The sequence below is a fragment of the Podarcis gaigeae genome (assembly GCF_964106915.1).
Source record: "Podarcis gaigeae genome assembly, chromosome: 12".
Lineage (NCBI taxonomy): Eukaryota > Metazoa > Chordata > Lepidosauria > Squamata > Lacertidae > Podarcis > Podarcis gaigeae.
The window spans coordinates 22520820-22537735 of record NC_139688.1 but is presented as its reverse complement, the minus strand read 5'-3'; the positions used below and the strand labels follow the sequence as shown (position 1 = coordinate 22537735).

Here is a 16916-nt window from a genome sequence, read left to right as displayed (position 1 = left end):
GTAGCGGTACAACCCCTATGCAGAAATTTTGACATGGGAGTAAAGGAAGGAAGAAAATCCCTTTCATGGCTGAACCCAAGAAGTCTTACTCCCCAAGTAGACTGCAAGGAATCTGGGGGCTGGGGTGAGGAGAGATATGACAACCCCCAAGGGGACTGAACTCACAGTATAGTATACTCACAACCCCTCTACTGCTGTTATGTAAAGCACAGGTTCCCATTAATTCCAACTGGGATTGCCTTCTGTTTTCTATTCCCAGTCAAGTGTTCACTAGAATAGCCTCACTTTCTAGAAATGGAGGCACCTGGAAGGCTACAAAGCATCTGGCTGTAAAGCTACCATAATACAACCAGGGTACATTTACATGGGGGAAAAGGAAGAAAAACCCTACCATGGCTTAACCCAGGAAGTTTTACACTCTTGAGTAAACCGCACAGCTGAAGCAATGGAAATTATATTCATTCTCCTAACTGGGGGGCAAGCAGAGAGCTATTAACACCCCCTCCCAGACGGGACCTGAGGTAGACTTCAGAAAAAATAGTTTATATACCTTTGTCTGTTAGCTTTAACTGGGAGTTTTTCACTTCCTTCTTCTCCCTTTCCAACCCTTCAATTCAAAGTACGCTGACACCTAGTGGCGGACTAGGCAGGGAGTGAACTGCACACAAAATGTAGAACAACCATGAGTTCTTAAGTTAACTTTGCCAAAATACCGTATTTTTTGCACCATAACACTCACTTTTTTCCTCCTAGAAAGTAAGGGGAAATGTCTGTGCGTGTTATGGAGTGAATGCCTGCGGGTGCCGGGGGGTGGGGATCTGCTGCAGTCGTGAGCAGAGGATCCATGGTTCCCCTTCCTTCCCTCCTCCGTGGTTACAAAGCATGGATCCACATGGATCCTCAGGATTTTTGCACTGGGCTGCTCCAAACTCACTGTCAGATCACATGTCTGTGGCCACAGCATGAACCACAAAAAGCATATATCCACTATTTCGTTTAGAATATTTTTTTTCTTGTTTTCCTCCTCTAAAAACTAGGTGCGTGTTATGGTCTGGTGCGTGTTATAGAGCGAAAAATACGGTAAATCCTGGGCTGCAGGAAGAAATGTACAAATTCTGGTCCTACATTGATCACAAGAATACAGAATGGGGAAAAGAAAACATACACACATTCCACTCGTGTAATTCCCCCCCCCATTTCCAGCATCAATAATAGTAATTAGTCGTCCCCCCCAGTGATTTTGAATGAAATGACCCAAATTTGTATAATTTTTTCTTGATTTTTTTCTTTCTTCTTCCAATGCTATTGTTTTTTCTTTGTGTTACTGAATTATATGCTCCTGATTAAATAAACAAAAAATTAAAAAGTAAGTGATTTTGCTGACTTAATTATATTTCCAAAGCATGATAGGTTTAACAGGACCTAGCTGCAATGAGCCACTCTGGCAAAAGCCAAGTAGCCCAGTGGTCATTGGCTCCCCACCACTTTGAAAAGCTAGTAGCCTTTTGGCCACATTCCAAATACATTTTTGAACTCTCTTCTCAGTTTCGGAAGTAGTTTGGTACGGAACATGGTGATTGTGCTATTTGTGGAAAACTGACCTAATGTCCGCTTAGATCCTGCTGTTTGTATATTGACTTATAGCTGTAAACCTGTGCTGGGTTACATGGAATAAGCCTTATTGAACACAAAGGGAGTAAACTTGGAATAGAATCAGGCTGCATAAACAGCTTAGAGGTTTCCTAACAATACATATTGTGAAATAAAAAATAATAATATTGCATTCATTTTGAGAGTTCGTCTGCTAAAAATAGGAATGTCATCATTGTGGCAAGATGGTATAATGGCTGTTCTGTAGGGCGTCTTGTGGTTGGGAAGTTTATTTTCCCTCCAGGCTGTAATGCGTGGGAGTATGATAATATCTTGTATATTATTATGTATAATAGGCAGCCCATTCAACCCCATACGTGTAGTCAAACGAAAGCTTCAACAGCTGCAAAATTAGTTTGTCCATAGTTTTACATGCTTCAGCTGGCAGAAAATGTACCTTCCTGGAAGAATTACGCCCGCCCCATGCATTACACACACACACACACGTGATTTGCATCTGAAATTCATTTCTTCTCTTCTGAATGTATGTATAGTAAAACGATATGCCATCTGGTTGACTATTCAGTTCTGTGAAAAGATGACATCTTTTTTCGGTTTGGGGGGGGGGGGGTCATGAGAGATGATAAGCCTTTGCAGCATCCAGTGATTTTCAGTAGGAACAATGCTTCTTCATCAGTGATTTCTTAAAGCTTACTTTGGACATGGCTTGGAGGACTTGCCCTCTCACTCAAAACACTTTGAGGCCTAGTACAGTGGTACCCTTGTTCGCAAACAGCTTAGCTGTCAAACAAATCGGCTCCCAGATGCCGTGAACCCGGAAGTAGGTGTTCCAGTTTGCGAACGTTTTTTGGAAGCTGAACGTCTGACGTGGCTTCCGCAGCTTCTGACTGAGTGCAGGAAGTTCCTGCAGCCGATCAGAAACAGCACCTTAGTTTTTGAATGGTTCTGGGAGTCCAACGATGGATTAAGTTCAACATCCAAGGTACCACTGTACTGACCACGGGGACCAGTAACGTCCCATCAGACAGCACCTCAGATCTTTCCAGATTGGGTGTTGTCAGGCACAACGTAACAAAGTGCACATAGGACTCTTTACCAGTGAGCCATGGCTGTTCCTCGAATCTTGTGAGGCTGGAATGGGTGGAAAGAAAGAACATTCATACCATCCTAAACTGTGATAAAATGCAGTAAAGAAATAAAATTATCTAATGACCTCCATTACCCTATTTGTAGAAAATCCATACTGTCATGTTTCAGGAGTAGCCTATTCCCTTATTCCCTTTCCTAGAAAAAGAACTTTGGAAGGAAAAGGTTGTGGTTTATGAAAAGGTACAATGTTATTTTTTTAAAAAAAATATTGCTTGTTTTCATGCAGTTCGTTACTAGATAGAAATGGTTGCATTGCTGAGGTTCCCCCGCCGTCATCCACAATTCCAATTTTGTTCTTCAGAATAAAGCGCTGCCAGAACTTGTTCACTGACCTAAAGCAGCTGAGGCTTCCCATAATACTTCTTAGGGAGCTGACAAACTGAAGTATTTTGCTGCTTCGTGGGATGCTACATCAATATGATGTTTACTTCATAACAAGCACGGTTAGAACTCGGAGGTTTAGTGGAGTCTGGGGACACACAGACAAACAGGCAGGCAGACAGACAGACAGACAGACGTGTGTGTGCGTGTGTCTGTGTGTAGTTGTGGAAAGAATATCATGGCTTTAGAAATCTCGAAAGCGGATGAAAGGGGGACTGATGCTCGGGGGGTGGCGGCGGGGATAGACCTGTAGTGGCAAAGAAGTCAGGAGCAGAATGTGTATGGCAGGGCCAGGGAGGAACATTAATCTCCTAAGGGAAATTAATCACAAAATGAGACAAGGTTTGGGAAGCAGTGAATGAAAAACAACAACAACACAAACCCCAGCCACTACAGGGTCCAGAAACTGACTTGTCAGCTGCCCTTGGCCTTTTTGACCCATTAATGAGAGGATGGAGCCATACAGCAGATTCTGCCAAGTTAGACAGCTTCAAATAGAGCTTTAACTATTTTAAGTTCCAAAAGGTTCTGTGTGTGTGTGTGTGTGTGATAGAGAGAGAGAGAGAGAGAGAGAGAGAGAGAGAGAGATATACTAGGTTCGTATTTCAGAAAGAAGGAAGCTGGGGGTTGCGTTTGTGTGATGACCTCCTTCCACAGCCGCCTTTGCCAGTCTGATGCCCTCTCCCTGTCTTGGGCTACAACATCCCTTGGCGTCAGCCTGCATGGCCAATTTGTTTGGTAGCCCCAGGCAGCACAGGAATAGTTGGCACCTCTCCTTATGGGCGAAAAGATGGCAAATATATTTTAAAGATTCACAAAAGGCCTGGCTATTGCAGGTTTTAGAAATACTGCTCAGCCCATCAGAGGCTTCTTGTTTCTGGTGGAACAGCAATTAAAGTAATAGTTTGGAACATGGTCATATTGGGCCTTCTGGTTTAGCACTGCAGTGAGATCACCTCTAACCCCAGAGACAACTTGGTATTATGACTATGCAGTAAACTGCGAGTTAGAGAGAACACATCAAATCAAGAAGAGAATAAGAATTGTGTTACTTGGTCAGACCAAACGCCCTTCTAGTCTAGCACTTGGGTTCTTACAACTAGATGTCCCAAGAATCTCACAAACAAGTCATCCTCTATCCACAACATCTGCTAACCTACTAACGATGGGTACTCCATTTAGCTATTATGGCTAGTATTTCCTCTCCGTCTTGAACGTATCTTAATTCTTTTCAAAGCCATCTGCGCTAGTGACTATTGCAACATCTTGTGTCTAGACCAGTTCCTGGTGCCCTTCAGATGTTTGGGACCACAACTCCCTTGACCCCATAGCCAGCATGGCCAGTGATCAGGAGTTGTAGTTCAATACTTGCCTGCTTGGTTGCTGCTATTTTTGTAGCTGCCTCTTCTGGTTAGGAAACAAAGTGCCCTATAGCTGGTTGCCTGAACATTTCCCTGACCTGGGCTTCTGGTTGTAGGATGCTTTGCTTATCATAACACCAAGGCTCCTGGTTCGATCCCTGTATATTCCTGCCTTGCGGGGGGCTGGACTAGATGATCCTCAGGGCATCTTCCAACTCTGTGATTCTGTGATACTCTATCTGCCTGCTGCCCCATCTGTTTGTCTCCTAGGAACAGCCAAGCAAAATGGGGCAGAGGACCGACATAGCAGCATTCCATTTGTTGGCCTACTCAAGACAGGCATTAGTACAAAATGAGAGCTCATAGCAAATCCACAGTATTTTGAACTCCTTTTTAAATTATTAGGTCAGCCTTCAGCCTAATACTTCAGATCTCAGTTATGCAAATGTTTACGGTGGCAACAGGGAGAGTCGCTTTCTCAGACTGGAAAAACACATTTATTGACTCATGAATTTTCAGAAAGTATGCGGTAACTAATATTAATCTCAATAGAGTTCTGCACTTGGCTGACTTAAATATTTTTTCCCAATCAAAACACTGCCATTTATGCTGTCAGTCAGAACTGAGCATCCGACTTAATATACTCTTTATTTGAGGAGAACAACAGAAAAGAAGTCTGTGAAAACACATCGGGAGTATTTAATAAACCTTATTGGAAAGTAAACAGTTGAACCTAATAAAAGCGTTCTGTTTAATCCTGATTTTCCACATTTGGCACTTGTGACAAAAGAAGACTTTATCCTTTTAGTTCTTATACCTTGTATCCTCCCTTTTTGAAGGAGTGCATAGTAGCATTTTACTCTCACAACAACCCTGTAAGGTAGGTTGTGCTGAAAGCTGGAGGCTTTCCAAAAGTCACCTAGGGAGGATCATAGTACCTGGTTGTTGTTGTTTTTTTTTGGGGGGGGGGGGGTTTCCAAACCTGAATCCTGCAATTAATGGGACTGAACGGCCTATGGATAATTTATTTTTTGATTTAATTTTCCTATTGCAGAATCTCCTCTTATGGCTTTTCCAGAGTTGTCATTCTTCTGTTCCATCACCTTTGCCATGCTGATGAACAGAGGATATTCTCATCTGTCTCTCAGTAGCCATCACAGCTGAATGGAACCCCAGCATGGGTGCATCCAACATTTTTGTTAGGGGGAGCAGAACCTCAGTTAGCTATGTATTTTTATCTATTTTTGTTTATTTAGGGGGGCAGCTGCCCCCCCAGCTGTGCTCATGAACCGCAGTGTTTGTAGGACACCTCTGAACAGCAGGTCCTGGGGATGACAAAAAGGGAATGCTTCTTTGGGAGTTTGCAGAGACATCTGACTAGCTATTGTTGGAAGCTGGCTCTTAGACTACCTTGGCCTTCCTTTGATATAGTATGGCAATTCTTCCATTTACAAGTTAGCTACAACATCAAACAATATTTTGAATCTCCATATAAAAGGATCTCAGATAACAAGGTTGAGAGATCTCATTGCATGAAACCCAGTGAGCTATTGTCACTCAAGATACTGAGCTAAATGGATTGCTTGGCTCCTGCATATGCCAAGGTTAGCTCTTTTTATCCTTAAACTATAGGAACAAGATCAAGTTATAAAGGTGGGGCTGTGCCAGAATGAAATCTATTATCAATTCCAATGCCTGCTGGGTTTTTTTTAAATGACCCCATGGCTTCATTCCTTTAGAGCAAATATTGTGCTTAGCTGTAAGGTAAAGGTAAAGGGACCCCTGACCATTAGGTCCAGTCATGACTGACTCTGGGGTTGCAGCGCTCATCTCGCTTTATTGGCCGAGGGAGCTGGCATACAGCTTCTGGGTCATGTGGCCAGCATGACTAAGCCGCTTCTGGTGAACCAGAGCAGCGCATGGAAACGCCGTTTACCTTCCCACCGGAGTGGTACCTATTTATCTACTTGCACTTGACGTGCTTTCAAACTGCTAGGTTGGCAGGAGCAGGGACTGAGCAACGGGAGCTCACCCCGCTGCAGGGATTCGAACCACCAACCTTCTGATTGGTAAGTCCTAGGCTCTGTGGTTTAACCCACAGCGCCACCCACATCCCGTGCTTAGCTGTAGAATCGAGCAAATGTTACAGGCTCCAGGGAACAGGGCAACCAACTTTAGGGGCATGATAAGGAAAAACGCTAACGTAGGAATGCATTTGTTTGAAATGGACATCTGGAAATTGAATGTAGTGACAATGATCCCTTTGCTCAGATGTAAACTGCACATCTGGATTGTGATTTCCACTATTTTACCTTGCTAGGTGAGGCAGCCTTATTGCACTGTATGTCTGCCCAGCGGCAAGTCTTTACATGCCAGAAGATGCTCCCCCCACGTAACTGTTGCTGGCAGAGCATCTGTTTCTCACTATTGCTTTGAAATTCCACCAGTGAAGAACAGTTGTCTGTTTTTGTATCGCAACATGCATTTACATTCCACAGGTCTGGTAAATCTTACTCTCTGCCACCCAGCGACTTTTATTTAGAGCATGTTCCATCAGCAGCCACTGCAGTTTAAATGCAGCTGCACGGCACAGATTCTTCACAGTGGTGAAGTCTGCTGAAAAAGGAAGAAAGATTTTGGATTGGTTTTTTGTTTTGCTCTGTGCATACTTGCCCTGTGTATCATCAGGTAACATCCCTGCATATTCACGATGTCCAAACCTTCTCGCTTAGCCAGACCGCTGTCTACTAATGCAGCATCTAGACTGCCTTTGTCTAGGAAAGAAGACTTTAGTGGCAAAATGAGGAAAATTAGTTTAGGTGAAAAGATTTTGAGAGCTGGCAGTGAAGGGAACCTGATTAAGCAGCAGCAACAGCAGCAGCAGGTGCAAACCACAGAAAGACTTCTTTTGCGGAGGGCTCCAGTTCTGAAAGGTAAAGCTCTGTTTTTCTCTCTTAAATGAAGAGCCCGGCAGATTAGAGTTTTTTGGAACGAAGCAAACTACCTTTAATAGTGCAGCCACAATTACAGTGTAAAGAAAACCGGGGAGATAAAAGATTGATGTTGTGTTGGCAGTGCACTAACTATGCTTAATAAGATCTTGTAATAGCAAAGGTATTTTGTCTGTGGTTTAAACCAAGACTTGCAGGCTGAAAAAGTTAATGATCCACAAGGGTTAGTAATGCATGTATCACTCTTCACAGCTTTATTTATTTTTTAATGAACTCTTAACTTACACATTGTACAACTTCATGGGTTGTGAATAAACGGATGCTGAAAATGGGATGTGAAATTGTGAAATAATGTGGAAAGGATGGAAGGTAATAAGTACATGGCGTTCTCTGCTGGACTGTCTCATTCTGCACAGTGGAGCAAAACTGTAGCTTCCGAATCCAGCAAACCAGCTCTGAAAAGAAATACCACAGAAAGAAGCATTTTGAAAGGTGCAGACCTGCAGGGAATGAGCAAAGACGCTTGGCGAAGTAGTGGAATAATGAATACTCTTACACATCTCCTGATCTCCTGAACGAGATACTTGAGAAACTGTAGTGTGATAGGCAGCGTTTCCCCCCTGCAATTTATAACCAGTGGGAAGTGGAGACTTCAGTTGTATTATGAATCCTAAGGCTGGATTTGCAGGGCGTTATGAAATAAGAGCATCCGTCTCCTAAATGATTTCCCCCTCATCTTATAGTGACCTGGGGATGGGAAGGAACCCTTTCCTTTCATAAATGGCAGCCAATTTCGCTTTCCATTACAAGCAGTTAAATCACAGATTTTGTAACTTGAAACTGTAGATGTTCACTTTATGCACACACACACACGGAACATCAAAAGCTTATAGGTTTTGTTGCTAATCTGGACAGGATGTTTTTCAACAGTGGTACCCACCCCCACCCCCGCCCCCTGGCTTGCCTGTTGCATGATTTTTATTATTAAGAAGAAGGGAGGTGATGACACTTTATATTGCCTAGTGAGATGGACAGTGTGTTTGTACCAAAGGCTCTCTGGGACACATAAAAGACAGACAGAGAAGCAAATGGCAAAACACTGCTTTCTGGGGGGAGCTTAAAATGTCTGATCTTGCTTGTAGCGAAATGTGCATATTTGGCAGCTGACATGGACAATTCCCTTTGAAGATGAGAAAGAGGCTAAAAATCTTTGTTTTGAGAAATAGCAAGGTAAAAATAAATACTCATTAGTAGCAGTACCCATCCATCTCTCCATCTGCCCACCAGGCGGACTTGTAATTTGACTGTGGGATAGAAAGTAATGTTGAAATTTACTGAGGTTCCCCCCTTTCTTATCTGTGTTGTGTTTTCTACCATTTTTTTTAAAAAGCTGCTCAGACAATGCCTTAAAAAATTGCCTCCTCTTGCAGCTCCTGAAATGTTGCCTTATGATCAGAAAGTTGCAGGCCTTTCCCCAGTGCGGAGTTTTACAGAATATTAAGTGATGCTTTTAGGGAACATGACTTTTATGAAGCTCCTGAGGCATGCTTCTACCTGTTGCAGCTCAAGTGTTTTTAGTGCTACATAATATTCTGTGATGAACAGCAATGGCTAGTACAGACTGGTGTTTTAAATTTGCTCTTAAAGCTCCTGCAGAAAGAAAGAAGAAAAACACACACACCCAGTGGCTAAAAGTCAAATGGTGTGTGTGTGTTTGTGTGTGTGCTTTTGGCATTCAAGAGTACTGTGTTTGTTTTTTAGAGCATGAATTGATTCCTGTTATGCATTGCATAACATTGCACATGTGTGTACACATAAGGCAAAGCATTTGAGAAAATTACTTTGGGGAAGAAAGTTAGAAAATGCCTGTTGTGCTTAGTGTCAGGAGCCCTATATGAAATATATGGTGGGGGGAATATTTCTAAATAAGCATGCACAGGATTGTGATATGGTTCTTGGTTACATTCACCTGGGATTTGGAGAGCCATGTTGATGAGGTCAGTGACATACCATTATGCACTGAGCACCAAGGGCACATGTGACTGTAGCAGGTTTTGCATGTCCATAGTTATGAGTGGACACAGGTGAAATCTACACACAAACACTGTGAAAGTCTCTGCATAGCTGAGTCCCAAGTCTCTGATACCGATGTCAGAGTGTCCTTAATAGAAGGATAAGTGATCAGTGGCTGTGCTGGAGTTTTAAAGATGGTTTGCATGCAAAATGGGTTGAGATGCTGGTCTCACCTAGATGTAAGTGACAGTATCATGGAGCTAAATGTAAAATGGCCTCAGATCGTAGGTTTAATGCCGACCTGAAACAATAGCCTTCTACCCACCCAATGCTTTCCTGCTGAACCTGTTGCCATCAAGAGTCCCCACATTCATTAGAAGCACATAGACAGCTGTTTCTTGTTGGGCTAGAGGCTTCAAGATGGAGAAAACTCTTAAAAGCTTAAGAGTAGTAAAACTGGCATGGTGTTTGTTTGTTTCTAGGCAACCCTGGCTAGAGCATAGAATTTCTGATTCCCCCTCTGTGTACACTGGAGCAGAGTTTTAACGCTGGGTTTTGTTCAACCCTTAAATGTTCTCTGGATGTCCCCAACTGGGGCTGAAGCTTTTGCACAATTTGGGGCACATCTGCATAAAAACTTCCTGTGATCCCAGTACAACACTGTAGCATTTAAAAAAACCAAGCCCTAGAAGTTCAAGAAGTCCTAGAAGCTGCCTCTTCTATTTGATAACTGGTAAGGATTATTGCTCATGTCCATGTATTTCAAAATATAGTTGTGACACAGAAGAACATGTTGGGCAAGGAGCGTGGATTAAAGCTTCAGGACAGGGAGAAGTGTACATTTTTAAGGCACCTAGAACAATGGGAGTTTCGAACGCTGGTCTCTGTATCTATGAAATGTCCCTGATACTTGGAAGTGAACTGGAATAATGCATAGGAAATAGATTCAAGCTGGTGTGATTTAAAGATTTTATAGCATAGGTTACATTACTCTGTAATGGAATTACTTGTACATTCCAACACAGATGTGTGTGTTCTATATTTGCTAAATACATCAGATGGAAACTAAGCTGAGGGTATGAACAGGTCCTAGACTGCCCATGGTTTTGGTAAGTGTGCTGAAAGTCAAGTGTCTCTCTGGAATACATGTGAATGCACATACACATAGACACTCTCATGCTTTTGGTTTTGGCTCTGGTTTACTGAGCTGAGCATGCAGCAATTAAGTGCTGAAAAGTCAGGCATGCGTGTAGGGATTCTAGTTTGTCTACTGCTGCTTATAGTACAGGATTGCCACCAATGTGTTGAAATAATTGTATGTGAAGCAAAAGAAGTTGCTTTGCTGTGCAAGGAGATACCATTGCCCAGCTTAAAGGTAAAGGTAAAGGTAAAGGTACCCCTGCCCGTACGGGCCAGTCTTGACAGACTCTGGGGTTGTGCGCCCATCTCACTCAAGAGGCCAGGGGCCAGCGCTGTCCGGAGACACTTCCGGGTCACGTGGCCAGCGTGACATCGCTGCTCTGGCGAGCCAGAGCCGCACACGGAAACGCCGTTTACCTTCCCGCTGGTAAGCGGTCCCTATTTATCTACTTGCACCCGGAGGTGCTTTCGAACTGCTAGGTTGGCAGGCGCTGGGACCGAGCAGCGGGAGCGCACCCCGCCACAGGGATTCGAACCGCCGATCGGCAAGTCCTAGGAGCTGAGGCTTTAACCCACAGCGCCACCTGCGTCCCATTGCCCAGCTTAATAAGGGCCAAATTATATGTTCCATTAAATGTGTGATTAAACATGCTACTGACTGCAGTGGCACCTTTTCTCCAGAATCAAATAACAGCTTTTAGAGAGCAGTTTTTTATCACGTCCACAACAGTATGAGTAGGAAGGACTGAACCCTCTCTTCCCTGTATAATGTGTGATGCTTTCACACATTTAACCTATCATATAATTTGGCCCTATGTATGGATGCATTCAGTAACCAACGTGACTCGTGTGATCTTTTTACAAAAAGGCATGTTGTAAATTGTGTCAAATAAGATGTGTTTCTTTTGGAGGCCTTAATAAACACAGGTGGAGTTTTGGAAGCCAGCATCATGGATTGGATCCAGATTTCCCAGGAGCAGGACACTGGAGGAAGGAATGGGCAGTTAGGGGAGGGGAGGAAAGAAAGATAGGAACTTAGAAAGCTACTTTAAAAATAAATAAATTCAAGATTACATTTCCCCTGCCCAACACTTCGGTACACATCACTTTTCAGTTTCCATACCTGCATGCTACACCAATAGTTGAAGCAGCAGCTATGTTGCTGCTATCCACATCCATGGGTGGCTGTATACTTTGCAGGTAGTACACATCCAGGTTCTTAGCTCACTTACCTCAGTTAGTGTTTCCATGCCCCACTGGGAGCACGTGCACAGGTTTTTGTTTAGCTGTGCCATTTTTTATTTTGGGGATGCAAGTTTCTCATTACACCAGACTTTCACAAAACAGTGAGCTCATTGGGTCATGCCCAGCCCCACCAGTAGCCCACTGGTAAAGCAGAAGCTAAGTTTAAGGTGGAGGTGAACAAAGAGGCGGAAGCGAAGTGGTGGTCCCGAGGGGCAGAAAGGAAGTAGGATGCTCCATTGCGGTACACACCCACACAGGTGTGCTGGCTTTCCTCCACCATTGAGGGGGCCAGCGCCATGCAATTGTGCACACATCACACAAACAACATGCCCACGCGTCGTGCGCATGCCACAAGACACAAGTACGGCACACGGTGTGCACACGCTGCATGCGCATGTTGCCGTGGAATATTGATGGGGCCCAGGCATCAATGAAGCTGAATGTTGGGCAATTCAGTACAGATAAAAGAAAGTGCTTCTTCATGCAGCCCATAGTTAAACTTACTCCCACAGGAGGCAGTGATGGCTACCAACCTAGATGCCTTAATGGAGGACTAGAAAAATTCTAGGAGAGGGCTCTCAGTGGCTGCTAGCTATCATGGCTGTGCTCTGTCTCTACAGATGGAAGCAATAATGTTTCGGAATACTAGTTGCTGGAAATTGTATTCAGTGATCTTGTACTGAGGCCCTGTTTGCAAGTTTCTCATGGGCATCTGGTTGGCCGCTGTGAGAACAGGATGCTGGACTAGATGGGCCATTGGCCTGATCCAGCAGTCTATTCTTATGTTCTCTCAATCTCCTTCCCCAGAAAGGATTTGTGACCAGGAAATAGTTGTTACACTCCATTGTGACTGGGGCTTGAAATAGGATTTGAGACACACACAGGACAGTGCTATACGTTTGGCTGGAATTCTGGATCATGCCCCAATGTTTGTATAAAAGTGTAAGGGACAGAATATTTTGGTTTACCAAGTAGTGCTTTTGCTTCTAGGGCATTATGTAAAGATAATCCTGTAACGAGCAAAACCATCATGCAACAGCATTCAAACCTAATCCACTTTTATTGCTACTGTGTTCAATTTTATTAATATATTCTTGTCCTAAATTTTGTTACTGAAACTTTATGATATAGGGTGTTGTAATTTATTTTTCTTATAAAGCCATGGACAGGTTAAAGCTTGTATATTCTAGAAGTAAACATGATTTCTGCTTTAAACATGAGACATTTTACTCCTGGGACACATTTGCAGAGTTATGCTTATGGTTTATGTCTGAAAAACGGACACGAGGGACATGCTTTGATATTTTATGACTTAAAACATAAGACAGTTTAAAATATTTTGTAGCTAGTGGACCAGAGGAGGATTTTAGTAAAATTTTGTTGGATGGCTGCAGTCAGACAGTTAAAATAATTATCAACAAATCTTTTTAAATGTTAAAGGTTCGCTCTCTCTTTCTTCTTTAATGTTAAGAGTATCAATAATATATATCAGCTTAAATTGCAGATCTGGGTAACCTGCTGGGTCCCAAATTTACCATGCTGTTATGTGTCCTTTCAAATCAAGCGATTAATTCCTGTAGTGCATAATGACAGTGAAGTTGACAATCCCCAGTATAACAGAGCGCTTCCTTTTTTGAAGTTGAAAAATGAAAAAAAATGGGTCATATTACTAATTCTTTGTTGTTGACCAAGATGAATGTGTGGAAAACATGGCCACATTTCTTAGCTCTATCTGAATCCCCACTAACAGCTTTCCTTTGCCAACCTCTCTTTTATGAAGAATTCAATATCCAGACAAATGCTCTTTGGGCTGCTAAGAGTGTTTATCATGTTTGTGCTCTGTTTGACAAAGGCTGGGCACAGGAACTGGACGTACCCAGGCAAAAATCGAGTTATGTATGAACCACTTGGTTTCCATTGTATCAAATCCAATTGTCCTGTAAAGCTTACCTTTGAAAGGTGAGGGAATTGAGATCTCTTACCTTTTTTGATCAACTGTGTGTGAAGTCTTCTAGTAATCTGAATGGTGTGGTTTCCATATTGTTTAAATTCTTAGCTCCATGTCTATGTCTACTGAAGAAGCAGTGGGGAATTGGGGGGGGGATCCCTCCACATGTGGTGGGAGTGTCCAGTTGTACAAGTGTTCTGGATGAGATTGTTCCAGGAAATCTCTGCCATTGTGCAACAAAGTATTCCAAAAGCCCCAAGTTAGCTTTATTGTCAATGTTTCCTAATACAGTCCAAAATGTTGTGTACAAGGACTTGCCCCCCCCTTTTTTTCGCTTATGGCTGCTCATATAGAGATTGTGGAACATGGGAGACTTGACATAGACTTTACGTTCCAGGCCTGATGGAATAGAGTTTGAACTTTGCTTATGGTGGGGAAAGTGATTTGAGGGTATTAGACTGGCTAGAGGAGTTAAATGTAAAAAAAAAATTTTTACAGTTACCTGATACCCTTTTCTTGTATATGTAACTTGATAGCAGGATGGGGTACTTCTTCAAGAGTCTCAATGACCACTGTGGTCTGACATAATTCCAAAGCATTTCATTTTTGGCCTTTAGCTTTATTTCCTCAGGCCTTTCTTTCAGGGGCAACTCACCAGAACTCAGTTCTGGCACCTCTCAGGTGGGTGCCCATTATATGAGAAAGAGGGAGGCTTTCATTGTAGTTCTGGCACCTCTTTTTCTAGAAAACTAGCACTAGATTTCCTTCAATTATCTCACTCGCCTATTATCCACCTCTGTGTTTTACTGTCTATCCCATATCATTCCTGTACCATTGTTTTGTAACACTGGTTTGTGTCCTATGGTTTGTCCTGTTTCCCATCACAAAAATTTTCAGGGAAAAATGATTTTATATAAAAAAAGTATGCACAAAGAGAAACCAAGCAGCCTTGATATTAACAATGAGGGCAATTCATTTTAACTGGTGTGCTAGGTAAAAAATTGCTGCCTCAGCTCAACATATTGCACAATTCCCACAGTCCTCTGGGAATTGTCAGGTTCCTGTGTACCCATGTGTCCTAATGAGGGAGAAGAACACTACAACCCAAAAATATGTTGTATCAAAAGCACCTTATGAAACCAGCCCCTCTGCAGTGTGTAATGCGGAATCAGAATGCTCCCTCACCCTGTTCACAGTATACAAAATTAGGTGGTATCCTGGAGGTGGGGCATGAACAAGGCTGGATTATGTGATGCACTGACCAGAAACTGCAATCACATTCCTATTTGTTGGTAGGTGCCATTGATTTTTTACTTACAGAGCTCCAGAACCAGCAGTAGTATAATAATTCTGGATTGTCTTCAGGGGCAACTCTAAGCCAAGCAGGATGCATTGGTTGTAGTAGTTTAAAATACTCTTGATGACAATGAGTCTTGTGGGTAATAAATAAACAAACGGCATCCATCAGAGGCCATGACTCATGGGGGTTTGATGACTGCCACCCCAATTATGAAACAGAGGAAACTGGAATAAAATACATGAAACCCTACGGGCTCCTTCTGGAACCCTCATTTTGGTACATAAAAGGTTTTTGCAAAGAATGTAGGGCTGAGCTGCAGCCAAACAACCTTGAGTGCTTATTTTATCTTTTGTATGCTTTTCATACTGGTATCCGAACAACAATGAAAACAGAAATAACCGACCATCAAAGTAGGAAAGGCATGTTAGTAGACTCAGTGTGCAAAAAAGAGCAGCAGGAAGTATGGATTATAACCCACTTCTGAAAGGATGACAGAGAGGAAACCCCTCAGAGAGGAATCCAACAGGAGGGCATTCCAACAGGAATGGCCCACATAAATTAGCCCCCACATGTTGTTGTCGTTTAGTCGTGTCCGACTCTTCATGACCCCATGGGCCAGAGCACGCCAGGCACTCCTGTCTTCTACTGCCTCTCGCAGTTTGGTCAAACTCATGCCGGTAGCTTCGAGAACACTATCCAACCATCTCGTCCTCTGCCGTCCCCTTCCCCTTGTGCCCTCCATCTTTCCCAACATCAGGGTCTTTTCCAGGGAGTCTTCTCTTTTCATGAGGTGGCCAAAGTATTAGAGTCTCAGCTTCACGATCTGAGGTGTTTTTAGCTCATCTGTTGTAGGGTCTCAGAAATGTGGAGGTCATATGGGAGGAGACATTACCCTTCTCCGACCTTAGTTCCCCACTTGTTGTTGGACTGCAGTTCTCCTAATTTCCAGCCGGAATGGCCAGTGTTCAGGGATGGTTGGACCTAGTCTTAATCAGGATATGCACCACTACTTCATGATGCAACCCTATACCTGCTTACCTGGGAGTAGGCCCCATTGAACTCTGCAGGACTTATTTATAAGTATACATACAGAATTGCACTGTGTGAGATCAAAACCAGTTTATTGGGTTAAGCTCGGGAGCAGACTGGTAGCAACAAGTGTCACAAAGAGTAGGTAGAATGTGAATATTTCAATTTGTATCTGTTAACAGCTGGGCTTCAGCATTCTGCACCAGCAATCATTTCTGGACTGCCTTCAAGGGCAGCTCCAAATCAAGCATTTTAGAATAATATGTCCCATTTCCTAACAGCTGTCTCAAGTGCTCTGATGGGTTCCAAGAGTGAAAACCAGGCAAACATCCAATGACTGAAACCTGTCAAGTTTCTTTGTAGACTATTCTCCTTTCGCCTTCCCCTCTTCTTTCTCCTCCTCCTCCTCCTCTTGCAAGAATAAACTTGAATTTGTTCATGCTAGTGTGCATTTGGCTACTAAAGCAGAATGTTTTAGATTATACATAAACTGCTGGTTAAAGTGTCCCTATGCTCTACTTGACATTCCAAAATGTATCATTGTTATTCTCTCCAGATTTCTCATTCAGTCAGAGCACTGGAGAGGTTTATATTTCCCCTTTTGTATGCTTGTAAACTTGCTTCATTCTTGCAAGATCAACCAAGCAGACTTTCACCTCACATTTTTGGAAGTCTAGTCAAGAATGACATTTTTGGAAGTCTAGTCAAGAATGACTTATTACCTTTCAGAACCACACCTGCAGAAAGTTGTGTATTCTGAGCATTGCTAAGATAAAGATATATTACCA

At 42.9% G+C, this 16916-nt stretch overlaps 1 protein-coding gene across 7 annotated transcripts in view; it reads left to right on the top strand.

The window, feature by feature from the left end:
• KIAA1217 overlaps positions 1-16916 on the top strand; it is a 363096-nt gene that overhangs the window by 110581 nt on the left and 235599 nt on the right. The window lies entirely within an intron of this gene.